We start from the raw sequence: 25,094 nt of genomic DNA, 5'->3' as shown, positions 1-25,094 counted from the left end.
ATAGGGGGTTGGGAGGGTGGCCTAATGGTTAAGGTGTTTGCCTTACAAACACAAGGTGCAGGGTTTGAGTCTCACAAGGGATAACTGGCTAGGCTTAAAATGGCTTGCAAGGGCAGTTAGCTTAGTACTAACCTATGAACTTATATATTGTATATAAAGGTACTGCATACTGGGTTTGTTAATGTACACTAATCATGCTATTAAATACTTGTATCCTGTGTGTAAATAATGTCAGCTTAAAGAAGGAGTCTTGTTAGATAAGAAAATAGTTGCCAAAATCTTGAACTTCACATCAGTACATAGTTTAAGATATTATTCATTTATTTATTTATTTCCAGTTTGATTACCGGGGAAGTTCACTGGGCCCAGAGACCCCATTTTCAGTGGAGGCCCTGGGAGAAAAACTCCATGAAACAGATTACAGTAAAGATAGCAGTCCAATAAAAATAAAAGTACAAGTACAAATACATATCAAATAATACAAAGTGTGAACAATATTGTCTATAGTGGAAAAATATCCTGCAGATACATTTTAACAAATTCACGCAGTTAAAGTCAAAAGCTATTTACAATATTTATAGAGTGCGAGAGGTGAAAGATATAAAGCTGGATGGAATAAATTTCATCTAGTTAGAGGTGTGATAGGTCATGATTCCAAATATGCTCTAAAAAGACCAGAGTATATACTCTTTGTGGTTTATTTACCGGAGATATCCTAGGCAAGTGTTTCTTTCTTGTTTAAGATGATTCCAAATTTGGTTTCTTAGTGTATGAAACTTTCTCTGGAGCTATGGAAGTCTTAACCAGTAGCACTCAGGGTAAAACGATCAAAGCCTGCTTATTCCTGAGAGGTCGAATGTCAGTCCCCATATACCAAAGTAACATAAACAAGACCATCAGGAGGATAACAATGGCCATCATGCGTGGGAAGTATCAAGCTATACTACATTTTATATGTTTATCAATGTATGTGATCACACTGAATTTTTGCTTGACTTGTACTGTGGAGCTTATTTCCCTATAGCTTGACTCAATGGAGTTAAACAGTTAACACATTAAATAAATAGGTTTTTATATCGGGATCCTTTTATGATATCTCCCATGTGATACATGTATATGTACCACTTACGCAGATTTAAACACTTGTCATTTAGTAATTGGCATATATAGTAAATATGATTAATGAGAAGGAAACTGCTGTTTTGTGTGTGTGTGTGTGTGTGTGTGTGTGTGTGTGTGTGTGTGTGTGTGTGTGTGTGTGTGTGTGTACATAATCATGCATGTGTGTGTGTGTATGTGTGTGTGCGCGCGCGTGCATGTGTGTATGTGTGTGTGTGTCTGTATGTCTGTTGGTCTATGTGTGTCTGACGGGGGTTATTAAACATTACCCAAACTCAATAATAGTAACCCAATAATAGTATAATCAATGCTTTATTTACTGTTTTGAAACAAAGCAGAACATTGACAGAAATGTTGCTTGCCTCCTGTTCCTGCCAGCCTGCCATTGTCTGTACCCCTGTGCTAAGTTAAATGTTAATTAGTTATTTTCTTCCTGTGTGACCTTCAAATGTTTGCTAGTTTTATTACCAGCACCAGTATCTGAGACAATTGTTCCCTACCTTTTAAACCTGCAAAAGTGCTATGGGCATCAATTTCTCAGAAGCATAGTGATTTGGTTTGCATGATTTGTCTTCAAAACATGCAATGCAACATTGCTGCCATTCTTCTGGTTTCTTTAAAAAGTCATAGCTTATGTGAATGCACAAAAACACAAGCATTCATAGAAGTCTGCTGAGAAATAAGCATGACGCCACCATACCAACAACTGCATGAATAATCCTCTGTCAGCCAATCAAAAACAGAGACAGAGCAGGCTTTGCTATCTGAGCAGCTATGTCAGACCTTCAGGTATCTAAGAAATGTAGACAAGTAAGAACTGTGACACACCAGCATAGTTCATGTCATACAGAAATACAAGAGTTCCTCTTTTACAGTTGAAAATATAATCTTATTGTTGATTAGGTAACATGTATTCTCCACTGGTCATGTCTGACATTCTGAAATAATTAAAAGCACAATAGTCTTGCTATTGCTAGGGTTGTATCCAGATTATAAAATACTGCAGGACCTACAACCACAAGAGGTCTTACCGCTTAGGACCTACAATTTAAACTAAGTCAAATGATAATGGTGAAATACTAAAGTGAGAAATAAAGTCTGCAAAAAAAAAAAAAACATCAGTGTCATTTAAAATAATATGATAGAAAGGTAGTATGTCTCTTAATTGGAAACTGATTCACTGGAAATGTATTAGTTTTCACTGAGATGATACTGTCATAACATGTTGACAAGAGTCTTGTCAGGTAAAGATCCAGTGAATGTCCACATGCCCTAGCTCCAATGATGTTAGCAACTTCTGAGGAAGACTATAACATGGCCAATTTGCAGACAGATACCCCGCCAAGGAGTATGGAGAAACTTTAGAATTCAGATTTTGTTTTTTTTCAGTTTCGATCATCTTTGATGACAATGCTTATTTTACTGTGGATTAAGGTTACATCTGATTTGACTTTTAAGAATCAGTCATCAGTGGAGAGAAAGGCAATTATCTGTATTTAATAAATTGCAGCTAACATTTTATAAAGGTTAGCACACATGAGTAAGAAGGGTGGGAGTGGTCCCCCTGCCCCACCTTACTCACGTGTGCTCACACTAATCCTAACCCTAACCCTGCCCCAACCCTACATATTACATCACTAAAATCTTTTTCCCTAATAGTGCCACTGATGGATGCAAAAGGACACAGAACATGCATAGCACCAATCAGGTATAACATTAAATCTATCCACTTACCTAAACCTGACCCTAACATGTAAATACTCATGCATAGACATTACTTGGTGTAATGCAGGCTTGCACATTTTCAAAACCACTGTTTTTTCAGTCAACCATTCCTTTTCCTGCATATTGCTACATACGTGCACTACGTAAATCTTGAATTAAACCAGTTCACTTATTGTTGCCTCACAAAAAGATGTTCTTTGGTTCAATTCTCAGCTGGAGTGCTTTCTCTGCATTTCCTTCCACATTCCAAAGATATTTGTTTCTCCCCAGGCATCTGCTGAAAATGGGCTCTTTCCCAGTAAATAAATATTAAATAAAATCTATCTGTTTGCTGTTTTATGGTTCTTCATTTGAGTTTTTCACATACGATACATATATATATATATATATATATATATATATATATATATATATATATATACACTCACACACACACACACACACACACACACACACACACACACACAAACACACACACACATGGCTTTTGCCACCCCCATAGTGCCTTTTTTAGACAAGGCTCAAAAGACAAACCCGCCACTGTAAATAGCACAAGTAACAAAAAAGTGAGGGTAATGCTACTCAATGCCAGAAGTCTAAACCTCAAAATGCATGCACTCGAGGCACTCCACAGTATGGAAAACATTGATATCTGTGCAGTAACAGAAACCTGGTTTAAGGCTCCAGAGAGCACCCCAGCACTACCAGGCTATAACTCATACCATACTTTTCGGCCTCAGAACCCGGACTGAAACACAAAAGGTGGTGGTGTATCCATATTCATCAAGGATACCCACACCTCCAGGTTAGTGGCACAGCACAATGCCTCAGAGATCATCCATGTGCAACTAACAATGGGCAAAGCTGCAATTCAAATTGTAGCTTGCTACAGATCATCCACCATGACCCAGGACCCCCATTCCGCATTTCTGGAGTCCCTGGAAAATATGAAGGTCCTACCAAACGCCCTAATATTGGGTGATTTCAATTACCCAAATATTAACTGGGAGAACTACTCAAGTACTAACTCCCTTGCCCAACGCTTCCTAGAATTTATAAACTCGAACGCCCTGGATCAACTGGTCAATAGCCCCACCAAAGGTGACAACATATTGGACCTGGTCATCACCAACATGGGAGACCAGTGTTCTTACACCGGATGTCAAACCCTTGCTAGTTAGATCAGACCATAGACTAATCAGTCTGGATATCCACATTCCACCCCCACCCCCAATCAAGTAAACCACTGTGAAAAACTTCAAAAGCAAACTTCACATTACTTAAGACCGAGGTGGAAAGGTTCACAGCTCCCATGCTAAAGGACAACACTCTCCAAGCTGCTGAATCCCTTACAACAGCACTCTATGAGCACCTGCAAGAATGCATGGATCATGCTATCCCAAGCAAAACCAAGACTCACTCCTCCAAGAAAAGGAAACCAGTCTGGTGGACCCCTGCCATAAACAAGCTATACAATAGAAGGAGGAAACTAGTGCAGAAAAGAGTAAAATCCCAAGAAGGAAAGACATCCCTAATCACTATCAGCACAAAACTATGATCCCTCATAAAGTCATCCAAGGCTAGCTTCAAAAGAAAAATTGCCAAGGACTCCAAAGATAACCACAAAGCGTTCTCTAGCTATGTCAAGAACCTAAGTGGAAACTCTCAGATCTGCTCTGAATTAGTGCAGAATGGCACAAAATACACTGAACCGACTGATATTGCCAACATTCTGGCACACAGGTTTAGTGCAAACTTCAACACCTCTCACCCCCAAAAGGGCCCTTAACCATACCAGAAGAACGTAGTGCCCCAGCAATCACTGGCACACAGGTTAAAACAGCCCTATCCAAAGCCAAAAATACAGCTTCAATGGGACCAGATGGTGTCCCAGGCTGTGTCTTAAATGAGCAACAAAATGAACTAAACCCTCACCTAAACACACTGTTCAAACTCAGCCTCTCTACACACTACGTACCCATAGAGTGGCGCACAGCAACAGTTATCCCACTCCACAAAGGTAGAGCCACAATGGACCATAGGAACTATCGCCCTATAAGCCTGACTAGCCTGGACTGCAAGGCTATGGAGCGCATCATCATAGAATTCATTAACAGAGATATCGGGAACTTTCAAACATTGGACCCTTCCCAGTTTGGCTTTGTTAAGGGAAGATCATGCCTCCTAACCCTGGTGGACTTCTTTGAGACAGTTACCAAGGCTTCAGATGAAGGAAAAGAGGTCCACACAGCCTACCTAGACCTTTCAACACATTCCCCATTCTAGTATTATAGACAAGCTCACTAGCCTGAACATAAACCCCTACATCATGAAATGGCTTGCCAGTTGGCTCATGGATAGAACTCACATGGTGAGAGTTGCAGGCTCTAGGTCCGACTCTAAACCAGTTACAAGTGGCGTACCCCAGGGCTCAGTCTTGGGATCCCTCCTGTTAGGTATATACTTCTCAGAGGTACAGGCAAGCACAGGAGGACTATGGCTGACCAAGTTCACAGACGACTGCAAACTGGGGGCCATAACTGACTCTCCAGCTGATACAGACATCCTCTAGAAGGGTCTTACTGAGACAGATACCTGGTGTCAAAATCATGGCCTCAAGCTAAATGCCAAAAAGTGCATAGTCATCCCCTTTGGAAAAAACAAAGTACCCGTGGACTACCATATATGTGGTAGTCCCCTAAATACAGAAAATGTAATAAAGGATCTGGGGACCCAAGTAGATAGTAACCTCTCCTTTGATAATCATATTGCCAAGGTGGTTAGAAAATCCTTCTATGTGACCCACCTATTCACAAAAGGGTTCGCATCTAGAACAAAAGAGATTATTGTGCCCCTCTTCTCATTACTCATCAGACCCATCATAGAGTACAACGCCCCATTTGGGATGTACCTTACAAGACACCTGCAACAGCTGGAAAGACCACAGAAGTACCTCACCAAGAGAATTACTGGCCTCAAACTTATGCCCTATGCAGCCCGACTGAAGAAACTCCAGCTGTACTCGGTTGCATACCACTTATTCAGAGGTGATCTCTGCCTGATATACAAGGCCATGTCCAACCCAGAATTGAAAGACATGCTCCACCTAAAAACAAAACAAATCCCCGAGAGCCACACGCTCTAGGGATCTAAACCTCACCACAATGATAAATAGAATGTGCTGGAGGGATAGATTCCTGTCCCAGAGACTCCCCATGTTTTGGAACAGGATTTCAGTCTACATTAGGCAGAGCCCCTCACTAACACTCTTCAAGAGAAACCCTGATGAGTGGATGGGAAATAGAAAATTTACCCCGGGGATCACTGCAGTGGCTCTGCTGGACAGAGCCACAGGGAACTAATGGCTCTGCTGGACCGAGGCACAGGGAAGTAAGCTAAGGGGGTGGTGAAAGCCAACACATTCTGGCTAGGCTTATAGATGCCCACGGGCAGATAGCATATATATATATATATATATATATATATATATATATATATATATATATATATATATATATGGCTGGGCATCTTGGGACAATGCAGCAATTGCCTCATGTACACAGACAACCCTCTCCTCCTACCACCCAACACTACAACCTGTGAGAGATGTACTTATATAGCCAAACTGGAGGCAAAGCTCTCTTCAGCCAAGACTGGACTAGACAGTCAAGAGGAGAGGGTAAACACTTGCACCACACCACACTCATCACATAGTCCCTCAAAACTTACACCACCAAAACACACACATAAAAACACAAAACACACAGCTACATTCATGCAGGCTCTCAATAAACATCTGCCCAAGCAACAGAGACCTCCAAAGCAGAAACGCAAGCAACCTCCACCCCTCCAACACAACCCAAGTGACACATAACCAACAAACTCAGTGTGCCACCCAACCACAGCCATTAGGCATAGCAACGTACCCAACACTCTAGTCATAGGTGACTCTATAGTCAGGCACACTGATGCTCCACTCACCAGGCTCAACAAGGAGAAAGTTACTGTCAGCTGCCTGTTGGCTGCCAGGATTCGCCACATAATGCATACACTCAGGTCACTTCACAACAACTACAAATATGACTTTGTCATTGTCCATGTTGGTGTGAATGACCTGAGATGTACCTCCATGGACTAAATGAAAAGAGACATGGAGGAGCTCTCTAATCTTGTAGCCCAGGCAAGTATGACCCTAGGCCTGAGTAGCATCCTGCCATCACCCAGAATTATACCACAGTACAAGGACAAATTGATTGACTTCAACAATTGGCTAGGCTTCTGGTGTCATTCTAAGGGCAACCAGTATCTGTCTGCCTGGGATGACATGATCGACAGACCACAATGCTTTGCCAGAGATGGCCTGCACCTGTCACCCTTGGGATTCCAGATACTGGCTAAGGCTCTTGCCATCCCTATAGTGCCTTTTTTAGGCAAGGTTCAAATGACAAATTCTCCGCCATAACAGGTACAAGCAAGCAAAATCTGAGGTAATGCAACTCAATGCTAGAAGTCTAAACTTCACAATGCACTCACTTGAGGCACTCCTTAAAATGGAGGACATCGACATCTGTGCAGTGACAGAGACCTGGTTCAATGCTCCTCAGAGCACCCCTGCATTACAAGGCTATAATTCATACCACACCTTTCGGCCATCTAACCTGGACTGAAACACTAAAGGCAGAGGTGTGTCCATATTCATTAAGGCTATCCACACCTCCAGGCTAGTTGCTCAGCATAATGCAGCCGAGATTATCCAAGTGCAGCTAACTCTGGGCAAGACCACAATCCAAATTGTAGCTTACTACAGATCCCCCACCATGCCCCAGGATTCCCACTTCTCATTTCTTGATACACTGGAAAATATTAGGGTACAAGCTAACACCCTAATAATGGATGATTTCAACTACCCCACCATCAACTGGGAAAACTACTCATATACCAACTCTTTTGCTCAACGTTTTCTGGAATTCATAAATTCCAACACCTTGGATCAACTTATCCATACCCCACCAGGGGCAGCAGTATCCTAGACCTGGTCATTACCAACATGGTGACCGGTGTTCCACAGCAGAGGTCAGTTCCTCATTGGTCAGATCCAACCACAAGCTAATTATCTTAGACATCCACATCCCGGCCCACCCCCCTTTAAGGAAACCACCGTAAACAATTTCTCCAAAGCCAACTTCACGTTTCTTAAAACAGAAGTGGCAAACTTCACAACACCCATGCAGATGGACAAAAGAGGTGCGACTGCTGAATCCTACACAAATGCACTTTATAAGCACTTACATGAGTGCATGGATAGTGCTATCCCAAACAGAACCTAGTTGTTATCCTCCAAAAAAGGAAGCCAATCTGGTGGTCCCCTGCCATAAACAAACTCTACAACAGAAAAAAGAAACTGCTGCAAAAAAGAGTAAGATCCCATGATTGGAGAAACTCCCTGGTCAACCTCAGTAAGAAGCTGAGATCCCTCATAAAATCCTCCAAAGCAAGTTATGAAAACAAAATTGCCACTGTTTCTAAAGGCAACCACAAAGCATTCTATAGCTATGTCAAGAATCTAAATGGCAACACTCAGATCTGCTCTGAGTTACAGCACAATGGCACTAAATATACAGAACCAACTGAAATTTCCAACATCCTAACACATAGGTTCAGTGCTAACCTTACCCCCCTCTCACCCCCTAAAGGGCCCATCTCTATACTGGAAAAATGCAAAGTTCCTGTAATCATGGCTGCACAGGTAAAAAACACACTCTCCATAGCCAAGAACACAGCATCCATGGGACCTGACAACATCCCTGGCTGCGTTTTACATGAACTACAGAACAAACTGGCACCCCACCTAAGTACCATGTTCAATCATAGCTTCACTTCAGGCTTTGTGCCCACTGAATGGCACACAGCGACAGTTATCTCACTCCACAAAGGGGAATCCACCACGGACCCCGGGAACTACCAGCCCATTAGCCTGATGAGCCTGGTCTGCAAGGCCATGGAATGTATCATCATGGAACTTATAAACAAAGACATTGGTAATCTCCAAACTCTGGACCCCACCCAGTTCGGGTTTGTAAAAGGCAGATCTTGTCTCCTAAACCTGATAGACTTCTTTGAAGTGGTCACCAAGACCATAGATGAGGGTAGGGTGGTTCACACAGCCTATCTAGATCTTGCCAAGGCTTTCAACACCATCCCCCACTCTGGAATTATAGATAAACTCACTAAACTAGGTATAAATCCCTATGTCACAAGATGGGTTGCCAACTGGCTCACTGACAGAACCCACACTGTAAAAGTAGCAGAATCCAAATTCGACTTCAGACCAGTGACAAGTGGAGTACCACAGGGTTCAGTCCTGGGTCGTCTCCTTTTTGATATCTACTTCTCTGAAGTACAGGCTAACACAGAAGGTCTTTGGCTAATGAAGTTTGCAGATGACTGCAAACTAGGAGCCATAATCAAAACTCCTAATGATGTGGACATCCTACAAAAGGGTCTCACTGAGACAGATGCCTGGTGTCAAAGCCATGGACTCAAGTTCAATGCCAAAAAGTGCATTGTCATCCCTTTTGGTAAAAACTCTGTACCCATGAACTACCGGTAGTCTACTTAACACTGAAAGTGTGATAAGAGACTTTAGGACACAGGTGGACAGTAGTCTCTCCTTTGATAATTACACTGCCACAGTAGTCAGGAAATCCTTCTCATGGCATATCTCATCACAAAAGGTTTCTCATCCAGGAAAAAAGAGGTAATTGTTCCCCTGTGCTCAACACTCATTAGACCCATTATAGAGTACAATGCCCCTTTTGGTATGTATCTCAAAAGACATCTACAACAACTGGAAAGGCCACAGAAATACCTCACAAAGAAGATTACCCGCCTCAAACAGATGTCCTACGCAGACTGTCGCAAAGAAATTCCAGCTTTACTCCATCGCATATTGCCTACTCAGAGGCAATCTCTGCCTAACATACAAAGCTATGTCAAACCCAGAGGTGTTGGACATGCTCCACTTAAAGAAATCCTAATCCCTCCAAGCTACATGCTCTAGAGACCTAAACCTTTGCACCATAATAAAGAGAACATGCTGGAGGGATAGATTCCTGTCCCAGAAACTTTCCATACTCTGAAACAAACTACCTATCTATATCAAACAAAGCTCCTCATTAGCACTCTTCAAGAAAAATCTTGATGATTGGACGGGAAATAGGAAATTCACCCCGGGGATCACTTCTTTGGCCCTGCTTGACAGAGGCACAGGAAAATAATTTTCTTGGGTGGCGAAAGCCATAGTACATTTTGGCTAGGTTTATATAGGCCCTAGGGCCAATAGCCTAGTACCGCCCTATGAACCTATATATATATATATATATATATATATATATATATATATATATATATATATAGAGAGAGAGAGAGAGAGAGTTAGCGAGAGAGAGAGATTGATAGATATAAATATATTCTGAAGTACTGATGCCATTGTTGGTTTGTTGAAAGTTCCGTCCATCCATCGTTTAAAAAATATATTATTTTCATTTATTTATTTATTTTACATTTGTTGACAGGGAGTGTCCGGCTAAGCTATTGCCCTTTTTCAGCAGTGGCCCGGGGAGAAAAGCTCCCAAGATATACTAATATATTTATTTATTTATGTTATTTATTTTCTTTAATAGCAGTGGCATTCTTACATCCCTCTTTACTAAAAGAGTTCCTGTTGAATTTTTGAGACTTAATAGTACTACTCACTAAACTGTGAGGAATTACATGCAATGGGTGTGTGGGAATCATTTCTGTATGTCAGAGAATTTCCCCTTCTCTGAGGTACAGCAATCCTGACATTAGTACAAGATAGTAGCAGGGATAAAATGGTACAGCTCCCCACCAGACTCCTATAAAAATGTATTTAATGAGTAATAGCAAGTTTCACACTTCATTGTTTTGCCCACAGGAATGTGCACTGGTGAGTCTTGAACTTCTGACTATTATTTTTCATTTGTAGTAATTTCATAATAGATTATAAGTGATGCATAATGTTTGCAGCTGGTAGTGTGTCATTATGGTTTGTGATGCAAAATGCTTGCAGCTAGCTATGTGTCGGTGTGGTTCATTTTCATTTATATAAATGTTTGATTTCTTATGAAGTAAGTGATGGTTTAATAAAGATGTTTGTTGTTTAAAAAAGGGGTGGCAGGAACTGAATAATTTATGTAATGTTGCTTAGGTTATATGATATATAGCAATATATGTGAAGCATGTTTGTTAATGTTAATTTAATACAATTTGATTACTTTTGTATAAATGTAAATTTGCCTGTGTCACAAATGATGATTCAATAAAGGTGTTTAAAAAAACAGAAAAAAGATCTGTTTTAGTAATTCTTCCCCAAAAAAATGCTTGCTGGATTGCAGTCTTATCTCTCTGCATAACCATTCTAAACAGTCTTTCAGTATGCCACCCACAGCATTATGTGCACTCAGAAAATGCAGGAAAAAAATAAAATTTATTAAGACGTAGCAAAATTGCTGTCAGAACAGACAGTGCAAGACAAGGAAATCTAATCTGTTGATGTTTTTAAATACAATATATCTAAGTTGTAACCATAAAGTGGGTTTTATCCACCATTTCTCCTCTAAATTATATTGCTTTCTGAAAAGTTTCTGCATTATTTGCTATAGTCTAATGCAAATTATACTATGACTTCCATTTTAGTTCACTGTGAATTTTCAGGAACATAATAAACTTTATCATTCCAAAATGTCACTGCAAGGCAAGAAATAGTGTTACAGAATAACATTTGAGATTACATTTTGAGGTATATGCATTTAATATAATGCAAAAACAAAAAAAAAATCATCAGACACTGTATTTCATAAGTTGAATCAGATATAGTACATGCAAGTAGCAAAGTACATGTCAACATCAAAATCAACTCCCCCACACAAAAAAAGGCATCTAGATTCCACTGTAAGTGGATAAGCCCCCACATTCAAGTCTAAACTTTTATTCTAATTCAGAGGTCAGGTTTGCTAGTACAAGCATGACAATAATCAATGAAGCTCTCCTTGAAGAGTTTACTGCCAATGACCTGTACCAACAGCAACTCAGGACAGTAGAAATGGCCTGTGTTTGAGAAGTTGTAATAGTACTGTTCATACAGGTACTGGTGCTTTATGTAGCAGCTCTGGTACAATACTGTGCTCCCACTAAAAGGTTGTTCCAGTTAACCCTATCTGAAGTCATGCCCATTGCTCATAGTCCAAGGTCATTCCTTCACATCCTTATATGAATCTGATAGGAACATATCTCTCATAGCTGTGACCCCAAATTGAAACCTTGTCCTGGATGTCACTTCTAGCTTACAGTATCTTGTGAAATTGGTCAGTGAATTCCAGGGTGCTGCTACACAAATAAATTCCAAGACCATGCCGCCAAATAAGTCCTGAGAGGTAGCCACTTCTCTACTGGAATGAAGCCGAAGTTCGAACAGCAAAGGCTAGTAGTAGTTTTCAAAACAAGATTTTCTGCACTCCATTAACTACTTAACTAAGGTTACTTTGGGGACTTTACATCCAAGTTTCTTTTTAGAAAAGGATATAAACAGCTAAGGACAATTTCTGATGGCTTTGTTTCTGTCTACACAGAATCCGATGGCTTAGTGGTTATGTGCTATGACTATAGTGTACAGGGTCCTGGGTTCAAAACCAGCAAAGGCTATTTATACTGTCTCATATCGCCTACTTAGAGTCTATCTCTGCTTGACTTACAAAGCCAAGTCTGACCCAGCTCTGTTAGAAATGATACATCTAAAGAAATCCCAATCCCTCCACACTACACACTCCAGAGACCTCAGTCTCATTACCACAATCAACAGAACATGCTGGAGGGACAGGTTCATAACCCAGAGACTGCCTGTGCTATGGAACAGACTTCCCATACATGTCAAGCAGAGCACCTCACTGGCCCTCTTCGACAGAAATCTTGATGAGTGGATGGGAAATAGAAAATTCACCCCGGGATCACACCAGTGGCTCTACCCGACAGAGGCACTAGGAACTAAGGTTGTATGGGGCGATGCCAGGGAAATCCTATGGGCTAGGCTTGAAAAGGCTCCAGGGCCATTAGCCTAGTACACACCTATGACCCTATGTGCATGTACATGCAGCAAGTGTTCTTTTCTCATACAGTAATTAGAGAATAAGACTTGTAAATATGTAGCTCAGCTAGGATTAGTTTTAGTAGCTACCATAGGCGTAAAGGAAGAAATGCAACACATATTAACTAGTTAAAGAGGATTGACTGATAGTGCCTACAACCCTAAAATTCTTCTGGTTGGAGTTAAAGAAAGAAAGGGGAAAAAAATAATTTTCTAGGAGAAGAACTTCAGTTCTATTAGTGATACTGGAATGGGATCACGTATTAGTAACTTTAAAAGAAAGGTATCCTTTAAAACACCCTGCATAGGAAATCAATGACAGGGAACCTGAATTCTGATCAAATTTTGATGCAACAGAAAATGTACTTTAATGAATAAGTAGATAAGCCCAGCATTTTAAAACATATTTAATTCTGAATGTATAAGAGATGAAAATGGTGAAGACATCGGGAGAAGCCCAAATGTAAACACTTGTTTCCTTTTTTTTTTTTTTTTTTTTTTTTGAGGGTTGATTCATATATTAGCAACAACAAACCAAACAGTCAGGTTCCACCAATGTTCTTTAATAATAACGCATGGTACCTTTGCCCATTCACCAAAGGATCACATTACAGCTTTGAAATAAGCTCTATTTATATCACTCACTAATTGTTAAATTAACAATTAGTTAAATAGAATGATTCATATATTAACCTGTCATTTTTTACAACTGAAGCAATACAAAGAATAAACTGCTGTGCGATGTTTGATCATTGTACAGTAAAACTGATATAACCCACTTTCAAGATAAAGTAGCATAACTCAATCAGTTATTGCAAAATGTCTTATAAATTCATGGGCTCATGGGTTCACGGGTTTGGTGAACAAGCTCAAGGATTACTGGCCATCAAAGAGCTTAATGCCCAGGATCTCATGGTGGAATTTGTTGCTGCCCATCTAGTCGTACAATTCCTTCTTAAAGATATGAACCACTGGCTTAGTTTATTTGAGATGTGGAGTTTATTCCACACACATGAACATCTTTACAAGTCATTTAATAGTTTTATTTTATTTATTTTATTTATTTTACATCTGTTGACCAGGATAGTCCGACTGGATGCATGTCCATTTTCAGCGGAGGCCCGGGGAGAAAAGCTCCAAGGGTAAGCAGATACAGCATTACATAATACCAGCATTACATATTACAAACAGACTATTTACAGAGATTACATAAGTAAGCAAGTTAAACAAGTTCCACAGGTTACAGTTAGTCCTGAGCACAAGTCAGGATTAAATTAAATTACACAGTAAACTGGTTAACAGATTTTTACACATTCAAGTTAGCCAGGCTTGATACATTGACATAGCCAGTTAAGTGACAAATGTTGTTTGAGTCTAGTTTTAAATTGACCTAAGGTGGAAAGTAAGGTAATATCAGCTGGAAGAGAGTTCCAGGATCTACTTACAGAGTTTGCAAAGAGAGAATCACTGGTTGTGTTATTAATTTTGCTAGTCTGAATTAGTAGTTTGTTAGAGGATCGAAGCGGTCTAGGATTGTTATAGGGGGTGATAATATTTTTAAGTGCAGGAGTATTGTCCGGATTATAGAGGATTTTATAGGCCATAATCAGTTGGTTATACTGGATTAGTCTAGGTAGTTCAAGCCAACCAAGCTGATTTAGATTGATGCAATGATGTGTCCTAAAAGGCAGCCCAGTGGTAAACCTGGCAATGTGGTTGTAGCAAATTGAGAGTTTGTTAAGGACAGTCTTGTTCAAATTCGAGAGTAGAGGGGATGCATACAGAAGGGTTGATATTAATTTTTATTGAGGCAGGTCACCATGTGAGTATTCTATGCAAAGGGATTCAAATAGTTAAAAGTCCTTTAATGTTTGCATGCTAAACACACACATCTCCTCTAAAACGTCATGAAGATACAAAAAAGAGAGAAAGTTGGTGCAGTCTTTCACTATAAGACAATCATTGAAGACTGTTTGTTTCTGTTTATAAGGAATCTTTTTATCTTTATTAGTTGCACCATTTGGTATATGAGTAGACTATAACACAGTATACAATATTTCTTATAAAAGATATATAAAAGATGACAATTATTTCTCTTGCTCAGCTCTCAAAGTAGTAAGGCATAATTTCTTAAATATACAATCCATACTCTAAGAATATGTTAGGGGGACAACAGAGGAAGCTTAGTCAATGGCATCTGTTATATGTGTATTGAAAGATTATCGTCCACGAGGAGTCTAAGGTCTTACACTAGTTGGTCAGTTCTTATCTGTTGCCTGTCAAGAGTGTATTAAGCTGGAGTGGTTTTTTTAGGCCAAATGGCACTGAGGTCAAGGTAATTTCCACTGCAATATCACTGTGTAATATTAAGGGTTCAGGAGTTGGTATCACTAGTGTTAAGTACAATCCTCACACATTTGCAGTCATCTGCATACGTGAAGAGCTAGCCACTGAAGTTAGTTCTCACATCTGAAAAAAAAAAAGATTTCATCAACAATCCAGTCAGTTTTGGATCCATGTTATTAACACTTCATTTACTTGCAGATTCCTGATTTTATGTGTGACTTTCCCATGTGATATGGTTTTGAATGGTTCAGCCAGATTAAAGTAAGCTACACTGAAAAATAAAGCTTCATCCTTTTGTGGAGGCTGCACTAAATTTATGGGGTTGAACATAAAAAATGTACCTGAGACAAAACTACTCTAGGTTAAGTCATGGAGAAAGACATCCCCTTGTTTGTTTAAATAAGATATATCACTTTGCAAAACATGCATGTGAGACTGATCAGTCTGTAATTATTCAAGTCTATAAAAGCGCCATCCTTGCGGAATATAACCACAGCAGCCTGCTTCCAGATATCAGTGGCATAGCAAGTTTAAATGCCCTGTTAAGAATGTGCTTCAATGGTTAAACTATGTTATTTCTGATTTCAGAAATTAGGTTTATTGATATCCTATCTAGTCCAATAGAACTGCTGTTTCTCACCTTATTAGCAAAAAGTGGCCATTTCATCTTGTGTACAGAATAATGCAAATAGTCTAAAGTGACCATTTCATCTTGTGTACAGAATAATGCAAATAGTCTAACGTGACCATTTCATCTTGTGTACAGAATAATGCAAATAGTCTAAAGTGACCATTTCATCTTGTGTACAGAATAATGCAAATCGTCTAAAGTGACCATTTCATCTTGTGTACAGAATAATGCAAATAGTCTTAAGTGACCATTTCATCTTGTGTACAGAATAATGCAAATAGTCTAAAGTGACCATTTCATCTTGTGTACAGAATAATGCAAATAGTCTAAAGTGACCATTTCATCTTGTATACAGAATAATGCAAATAGTCTAAAGTGACCATTTCATCTTGTGTACAGAATAATGCAAATAGTCTAAAGTGACCATTTCATCTTGTGTACAGAATAATGTAAATAGTCTAAAGTGACCATTTCATCTTGTGTACAGAATAATGTAAATAGTCTAAAGTGACCATTTTATCTTGTGTACAGAATAATGTAAATAGTCTAAAGTGACCATTTCATCTTGTGTACAGAATAATGCAAATAGTCTAGTCTAAAGTGACCATTTCATCTTGTGTACAGAATAATGTAAATAGTCTAAAGTGACCATTTCATCTTGTGTACAGAATAATGCAAATAGTCTAAAGTGACCATTTCATCTTGTATACAGAATAATGCAAATAGTCTAAAGTGACCATTTCATCTTGTATACAGAATAATGCAAATAGTCTAAAGTGACCATTTCATCTTGTGTACAGAATAATGCAAATAGTCTAAAGTGAACATTTCATCTTGTATACAGAATAATGCAAATAGTCTAAAGTGACCATTTCATCTTGTATACAGAATAATGCAAATAGCCTAAAGTGACCATTTCATCTTGTGTACAGAATAATGTAAATAGTCTAAATTGACCATTTCATCTTGTGTACAGAATAATGTAAATAGTCTAAAGTGACCATTTTATCTTGTGTACAGAATAATGTAAATAGTCTAAAGTGACCATTTCATCTTGTGTACAGAATAATGCAAATAGTCTAGTCTAAAGTGACCATTTCATCTTGTGTACAGAATAATGTAAATAGTCTAAAGTGACCATTTCATCTTGTGTACAGAATAATGCAAATAGTCTAACGTGACCATTTCATCTTGTGTATAGAATAATGCAAATAGTGTAACATGACCATTTCATCTTTTGTACAGTATAATGAAAATAGTCTAAAGTGACCATTTCATCTTGTGTACAGAATAATGTAAATAGTCTACTGTACTTCATCTTCTGTTGTCATACTTCCACGGTCAATGACAACCACATGTTCGCACTGACAAATACTTATTTCTTGTACATCTTTTATATGATCTCTGCCTATACATCTGTGCAATGTGTGCTGTTTTATGTGCAAGATTTCTAGACTGAATTGCCATTGTGACAGTTAAGTACTTAGCTCAGGCAAGAAAGAGAAACTATTTTAGTGAGTCTCTCCTGCAAACGCATATGTCCATTTCTATTTTATTTATTGATATGATAATGTGATAAGTGAATTGATGGACATTTTCTTTTCACCCATGGCCCACACCAGAGGCCTATAGAGTGTAATTAACAAATCAGGGAAATATGTGACCAGAAACATGTAATAAACATGCTATAACATGGACACCAAGTGTGAACAGTGCAACATCATGTAAGACACATATTAATGTCTTAGTGCTCATCCCTCACAGTGTAATGCCACCTTCCTCTTGTATGTTAACCTAAATAAAGCAGTATTTTCATCATCTCTGTATTTAATATTTTATCATATAACACTATGTCTTAAATTTCCTCATGTTAACTGCTTAAATGCTGTTTTTTTATGTTCTGGGGGGCAGGATACTATATTGCCCACTTTCTGGATTCAGTATCCATTCTTAGAAAAACACTGTTACTCAGGAGTTTGTCAGTAAGTGCATTTTCTGTTCTGTAATATGACAAAACACTCTGGTTTCATCCTTACACTTGCTACCAGTAATTTCATTTTTAGTACATGACTGCTGTAATGTGTCAAGACCAGATTCAGCAGGGCAATATGTATCTGCTTAGGTAGGAATCCAGAAAGGTCACTGGGCACTGGAATAATTTGTAGTTCAGAGGTTAGTTTCTTTTTCATATATATATATATTTTTTGTGGGAGCTATATTATTTAGAAATAGCCCTGCCTGTACACAAAGTATTGCAGAACACCTAGAGTGGAGCGTTTGTCTTATAAAATGGGCATCTTTGTCTTTGGGAGGTATTATAGGGACAATGCAGAAATGAACAGTGAAATACATAATGTAGTAAAATTAACCTCAATAAGTCAATTAGGTTAAGATTCTGAATCCATTTCATAAGTGCTCTGATTGCAGTCTTTGCAGCCCCAACAACAGAATCTAATCATTTCTGAATGGGAAAATACAATTCAAATCTTAGTAGCTCTCTGCCAGAAAAGGACTTAACAAAATAATTGTAAACATTTGCAAATGAGGAAATACATGTTGAAACTTTTGATAAATAATCTAAAAAATATGATTGCATCAACACCAGTTTATAGGAAACAGGCTGTTTAACAAACTTGTCATAACTTCAGCACATCAAGCAACACACATGGAGGTTAGTGCCCAAACATCTTGATTACCAAATAATGATATATGATTTGCGATTATTAGCAATCTGTAAAGCTTTTAAAAAATAATGCAAAATATGAATGTAACAAATTAGTTGAAACTGTCATCAGTTCAGGGCATTATGAATCACACCTGGAAGTTAGCCTCTACCTTTATCAATAAAAAATAACTTAATTACCAAATCATATTGTTGTTTGTAATTATTAACTATGTGTAAATCGTTTATTTGCTATTATTCATAATTTGCATTAACGATATATAAGTTCATTGGAGTAGTAGTTTAGAGCTATACATTTGTTTATAACTTACCTCCATTTTTAAGCTTTATACTTTATAAATTCAGTGACATTGATGAAAAACATTTTCTTTTGGGGTGCTAAATAACTTTATTGCTACAGTTATAAAGCCCCTTTCAGACTCATAGTCACTGTCTGATGCAATCCATTTTTCCCTGGAGAGTGCTGTTGCTAGGTTTGCCTTCCTCACACACAATGTACACTAGGGGAAATGTATTGGTCTGATTCTCTATGCAGACCCTTAAAAAGGACCAATATTCTAATTTCAGGAAATACTGTTCAAATGGCAAATATCTAAACTGGATCTGATTTCTATCGATAACACAACAATCCACTTCATGAGACTAGCCAGTGATGCCAAATATACAGCAAATTTTCATTCTGTAAAATGTAGAAACATATTTTTCAGATAGATAATTAATTGCCTCTTAAGCTATCATGTTATTTTTGTTCTAGTACAAAATGTTTCTTTATGGTTTATCCAAACGTCTGTGGGGTCCTCCATCTGATACTACAATTAGAAGGGTGTTATATGGTCCTACCAATAATATTTCTGTGAGTTTTACAACTTTTACTCTTATATTACTATGTTTTGTTTTCATGTATCATTTGAGCTGAAATGTGTCTTGTGTTTGTATAGTGTATATTCCTTAGTATACTTGAAATACATTGAACAAATAGCATTACTAGAAAGAGGTTCTCCAGTTCGATTCTCAGCTGGAGCGCCATCTGTGTGGAGTCTGCATGTCCTCCCTGTGGTCGAGTGACATTAAAGACATGCAGGTAGGTGCATGCATAAATGAGTGTGCCTTCTTTGAAGGTTGGGCATCGGGCTGGCACCTCGGCACCGTAAAAATCCACTGCCAATCATTAGCGGACCGGAGTTCCACTGTGGCGACACCTAACCGGGAAAAGCCGAAATACATTAGTCTTATTTGTAATAACCACATGCCCATTTTATAGCATGTGTATTTAAAACAGCATTAACAAGTGTTTTCTCTGCTACTTTTCAAAATTACCTTTGAGATCTGAAGAAGCTACAGTGTTACAAGATTTACACAATCCCAGAGCACAAAACAGGTGATGATTAGAACTTGAGTTGTGATTGTCCCCTGTAGCTATCATGCTTTCCACTGGTTCTGATTTAATGATTTAATTGTATTACTCTCAAAATATAAACAAAAAAAGTGAAATATGTTCATATCTGTAAACTAAGATATAATTTATTTTTGCTCAGTGTCCATAACACGTCTATCTCTGCAGTCCTTACCGTAGTAATATTAGCCTATGTGTAAGACATTGACCACTTATATGTGACCCGGGAGTGCTACAGAATCCTGAAAGGCCAAAATCCTGAAGACCAAAATCCTGAGACCAAAATACTGAAAGTTCAAAATACTGAAAACTCAAAATACTGAAAACTCAAAATACTGAGAACACACAGGATACCAGCACTCATTATATTCCAGCACAAGTACATACTGAAACATATTATCCTTTAACTATATGCAGGGGGGCACACCCCCCCTGCGCTCCCCACACCCCCAGCTACTTAAATATATCAACTCCGAGTTTGCACTTCACTACACGTAGTGCAATCTTGATGTTGATATATTTAAATAGTAGGGGGTGTGGGGACACATCCCCCCCCCCCCACATGGCAGGTGCAGGGTGGCTTGCCCTCCTACTTATATTTGGAGAACAGTAATATAGTTTGTGTTTTATTTGTTTCTGTATGTACTTGTGCTGAAATATAGTGAACGTTGGTATCCTGTGTGTTTTCAGGATTTTGAGTTTACAGTATTTTGAGTGTTCAGTATTTTGAACTTTCAGGATTTTGGCCTTCAGGATTTTGGGCTTTCAGGATTCTGTAGCGGTCCCGTGTGACCCACGGTGTTGGGGAAAGGAAAGGGTGAGGTAATTCTTGACAAGAGGAAGAAAAATAGTGCAGATCATTTGTAGAAGTATAGATCTGTGAACTTGCACTGTCCCCCGTTTCAAAGACCAGCAAAAAACAACGTTGTAAGCAAAATAAGTCTTCTTTAAAAAAAAAACCACCACAAGAAGAAATTGTTTAGCTTAGCACTCAGTGTACTATGATGCTTTACTACATATAGATTGTTATTTGTCATGATGTTACTTAGTATGTTGACATGTATTCTCACTCACTCCTACCTTGTTTGCCTTCTTCACAAAGGAAGCTTAGATGTCACTGTCAAGAGAACTTGAAACTTATTCCTTTTGTGTAATTTTTCTAAGTAGATTTAAAAACAGACCATATTCTAAAAAGGAACACGGAATACAGTCAGCACTGCAAACTGTAGCCCTGTCTCAAACTTAGGTGTAAGTGCTTTAAGACATAATGCTAACCAGTAAACAATTTGGGCCAACATTTATACAACAAACAAAGCAGAAGAGATTTCCGTAATGTTCAACATGTCTTGGTTTACTGTATTTTTTATAATTGTGTGTTACATACCTTGCATTCTGAGTGTGAACATCACAATATTAACATTATCATATTAGTAATGTAATTTCATTTTTTAATTAGAACCTCAGATATAATATGCTTGCTAAGCATTTAATATTTACCCATACTCCTTTGTCAACTGTACTTGTACTATATTGTAATTAATTTTATCTAGTGTGCTTTATACATACAAAATGTACTGCTTTGTCATAATCTGTTCTTATGTGCTTTATCTGTACTAAATATGTTTTATGTGATACTTTGTATATTCTAAATGTGTTTTTGTGGAGCTTTTCTCTCTGGGCTTCCATTGAAAATGAGCTCTGAGCAGTCCAGTGGTCTTTCCCGGTAAACAAATGCCAATCGATCAATAAATAAATTATCCAATAAATATATAAATAATGACAGACCTAATGTATTTGAAAAGCTGAATACAGCATCACTTTATAAAATATCTGTTGTGACAGCCCTAGTAGTAAGTTGTTTCTGTTTTGATAGAAATAAAGTACCGTCCATCAACACCTGCACAAAGAATGGAGTCTTTGTGTAGAAAGACTGTAGAACTGAGAGGTATTGTGAGAATCAACCCAGACCCACACAGAGATGGTTAAGTCTACTGAATGTGACCTGCCATATCATATGCCAATATATGCCTGCTATCTTGAACAACTGATTTTAGAGACAGTACCTTTATTTTGAAGTAGAGTATGGGTGAGATCTTGGCACCAGAGCCAACAGTTCAGAAATGTATCTGCATATCTGTCTGCTGACACATCCCAGTGAAATGAATGGCACACAGAGTGTGTTGTTAAGAAAGGAGTGTTACTATTACCGCTATACACATCATGTGGTATGCTATAGCTACGCACATGCAGTAAATATTCTGAAGTGTTAACTTCAGTCATGCTTCATAACTTTTCACCGTGTCCTTTTGATTGTTTCAGTAGGATATCTTACTACAGGGCATTAAGCAGCAACATTATGCCTCACTCATATCATTATTGCTCTCAGCAACACTGATGCACACAACAGTGTCTGGCAGGTGTAAGACAACATATGACACCCAACAAGGTGCCTGTGCACCTTCCAAATAAGAATGGATTCATAATACACTGCCACCAGTTAGTCAAAGCTAAGTCAACAAAACTGTTTGCCATTGAAGGACACTGTAGAAATTGGTTCATAGGAAAAATCCACAGACCCTCAAGCTAATAAAAAAAACATTAACCATATGTAGTAAAACTGAATAATAAAATAGTTTACCTAAAATAAATAACTTTAAACACTTCTTCCCAAATGTATATGCAGACATTTTAGACATCACACAAAGAACTAAAAATAAAACAAACAGTTTTCAGAAAAAAAATGTCTTAACATCTGAACTAGAAGCTATCTACTTCTGGCTAAAAGATGCACTATGCCCTTACTATCTCTAAATTTTAAGTTCAAAATGGAATTTCAAAGTCCCTTACAAACAGTGGATCCTGAGCTCTGTCTACAAGAGTATTCATTACCAAAGCAGTAACTCCTGCAGCATGTGTATCTGGTAGTTATGTTTAAATTAACAATCAGACGCTCTATTTATAAATTTGCAAACAAGATATCCTGGGGATATAGTTTGAATATTAGATTATGTCATTCCCTGGGGATATAGTTTAAATATTAGATGATGTCCTTCTTTTATTTTCACAGTTATATACTTCTAGAGCAGGATAGAGTGTCAACAGTGCAATGTCCAAGTAAGCCATCATTATATGATATAGTCAGAATCTTCAAGCAGCAGATAGAAGAAAAGTGGTGTCATTTCCAAAGTGCAAACAATTTTCACAGTGGTAAATGTAGAGCCATATAACACTTTTTCTTTTTTATATTACACTTTAAAAAAGGTAAGCACAATGCAGCTTCTTATAACCAACTATGTACACACAAGTTTTAAGTACTATATAGTCCTAATACAGCTAGTTCATTCTCTGCGAAATATATAGATAGCTGTATTTGTATGTGTATGTGAATAGTAAGTATTATACGCTGAAACGCGTGTATGCACACACACACACACACACACACACACACGCACACACACACACACACACACACACACACACACGCACACACACACGCACAAGTGCACACGTACGTGTGAACCTGGGTATAAAAAGTTAACTATTTGGCATGCTGAATTTTATCAACAAGTTTCATAATGAATGATGAACAAGTCATGAAACAAGTGCTCCCATACCCGAGTGGCTGATAATTCATGTATTACACCCCAGAATCTCAAAAGTTAATTTATCATTTTTTTCTTTGTAACTTTTTGTGTACAAAAGTTTCATGGATTGCAGTGTAGTACTACTTTGTGTGTGTGTGTGTGTGTGTGTGTGTGTGTGTGTGTGTGCATGCATGCGCATGTGTGTGTGTGTGTGTGTGTGTGTGTGTGTGTGTGTGTGTGTGTGTGTGTGTGTGTGTGTGTGTGTGTGTATGTGTGTGTGTCTCTATGTTGCCACATTAGTTAGGGTTTCACATAGCAGTATGGAATGCTAGGTTCTTTACTCGAAGGCTGAATTTTATGTTATTTGCAGTGACATTACAATGAATTTAGATTTATATTGTGATTTTTGTTTTATTTCTAGTAGTTTTGCTTTGTATTTTATTTATTGATGATTGATAACTGGGTGAATGATCTGGTCTACTACTCTTTTTCTGTCTATTTTATTATCTGTATTCATAGTACTGTGTTATGATCGGTTGCCTTCATTCTTTTTTAACATTGACTTCTTTTTTCCTTTTTTTTCCTTTTCTTTTGGCTGCTTCTATTAGGGGTTGCCACAGCGGATCATCTGTTTCCATTTCTTCTTGTCCTCTGCATCTTGCTCTGTCACACCAACCACCTGCATGTCCTCTCTCACCACATCCATAAACCTTGTCTTAGGCCTTCCTCTTTTCCTCTTACAAGGCAGCTCCATTCTTAGCATCCTTCTCCCAATATAACCAGCATCCCTCCTCAGCACATGTCTAAACCAATGCAATCTTGTCTCTCTGGCTTTGTCTTCAAACCATCCAACCTGAGCTGACTCTCTAATATACTCATTTCTAATCCTTCCATCCTCATCACACCAAATGCAAATCTTAATATCTGTAACTCTGCCACCTCCATCTCTGAGTCCTGTCTTTTTGTCAGTGCCTCCGTCTCCAACCCATATAACATAGCTGGTCTGACTAACATCACCTTCCCTTTCACTCTTACTGGTACCCGTCTGTCACAAGTCACTCCTGACACTCTTCTCCCCCCACTCAACCATGCCTACACTCTCTTCTTCACCTCTCTTCCACACTCATCATTACTCTGAACTGTTGATCCCAAGTATTTAAACACATCCACTTTCCCCAAATCTACTACCTGCATCCTCACCATTCCTCTGCCCCCCTTCTCATTCACACAAACATATTCTGTCTTAGTCTTGCTGACCTTCATTCCTGTCTTCACTAGAGCATATCTCCACCTATCTAGGGTCTCCACAACCTGTTTCCTACTCTCACTACAGATCAGAATGTCACCCACAAACATCACAGTCCACAGGGACTCCTGACTGAGCTCATCTGTCATCCTGTCCATCACCATTCCAAATAAGAAAGGGCTAAGAGATGATCCTTGATGTAGTC

General features: G+C 38.4%; 1 protein-coding gene across 1 annotated transcript in view; it reads left to right on the top strand.

Annotated features, from left to right (window-relative positions):
• The window catches only part of LOC122794315 (serine/threonine-protein phosphatase 2A 55 kDa regulatory subunit B gamma isoform), a 1,556,815-nt gene that overhangs the window by 52,762 nt on the left and 1,478,959 nt on the right, over window positions 1–25,094 (top strand). The window lies entirely within an intron of this gene.

Source organism: Protopterus annectens, chromosome 2.part1 (assembly GCF_019279795.1).
Source record: "Protopterus annectens isolate FY-2018-M chromosome 2.part1, PAN1.0, whole genome shotgun sequence".
In the NCBI taxonomy this organism is placed as follows: domain Eukaryota; kingdom Metazoa; phylum Chordata; order Ceratodontiformes; family Protopteridae; genus Protopterus; species Protopterus annectens.
The sequence above is the reverse complement of the archived record's forward strand: the minus strand, read 5'-3'. Positions and strand labels throughout refer to the sequence as shown.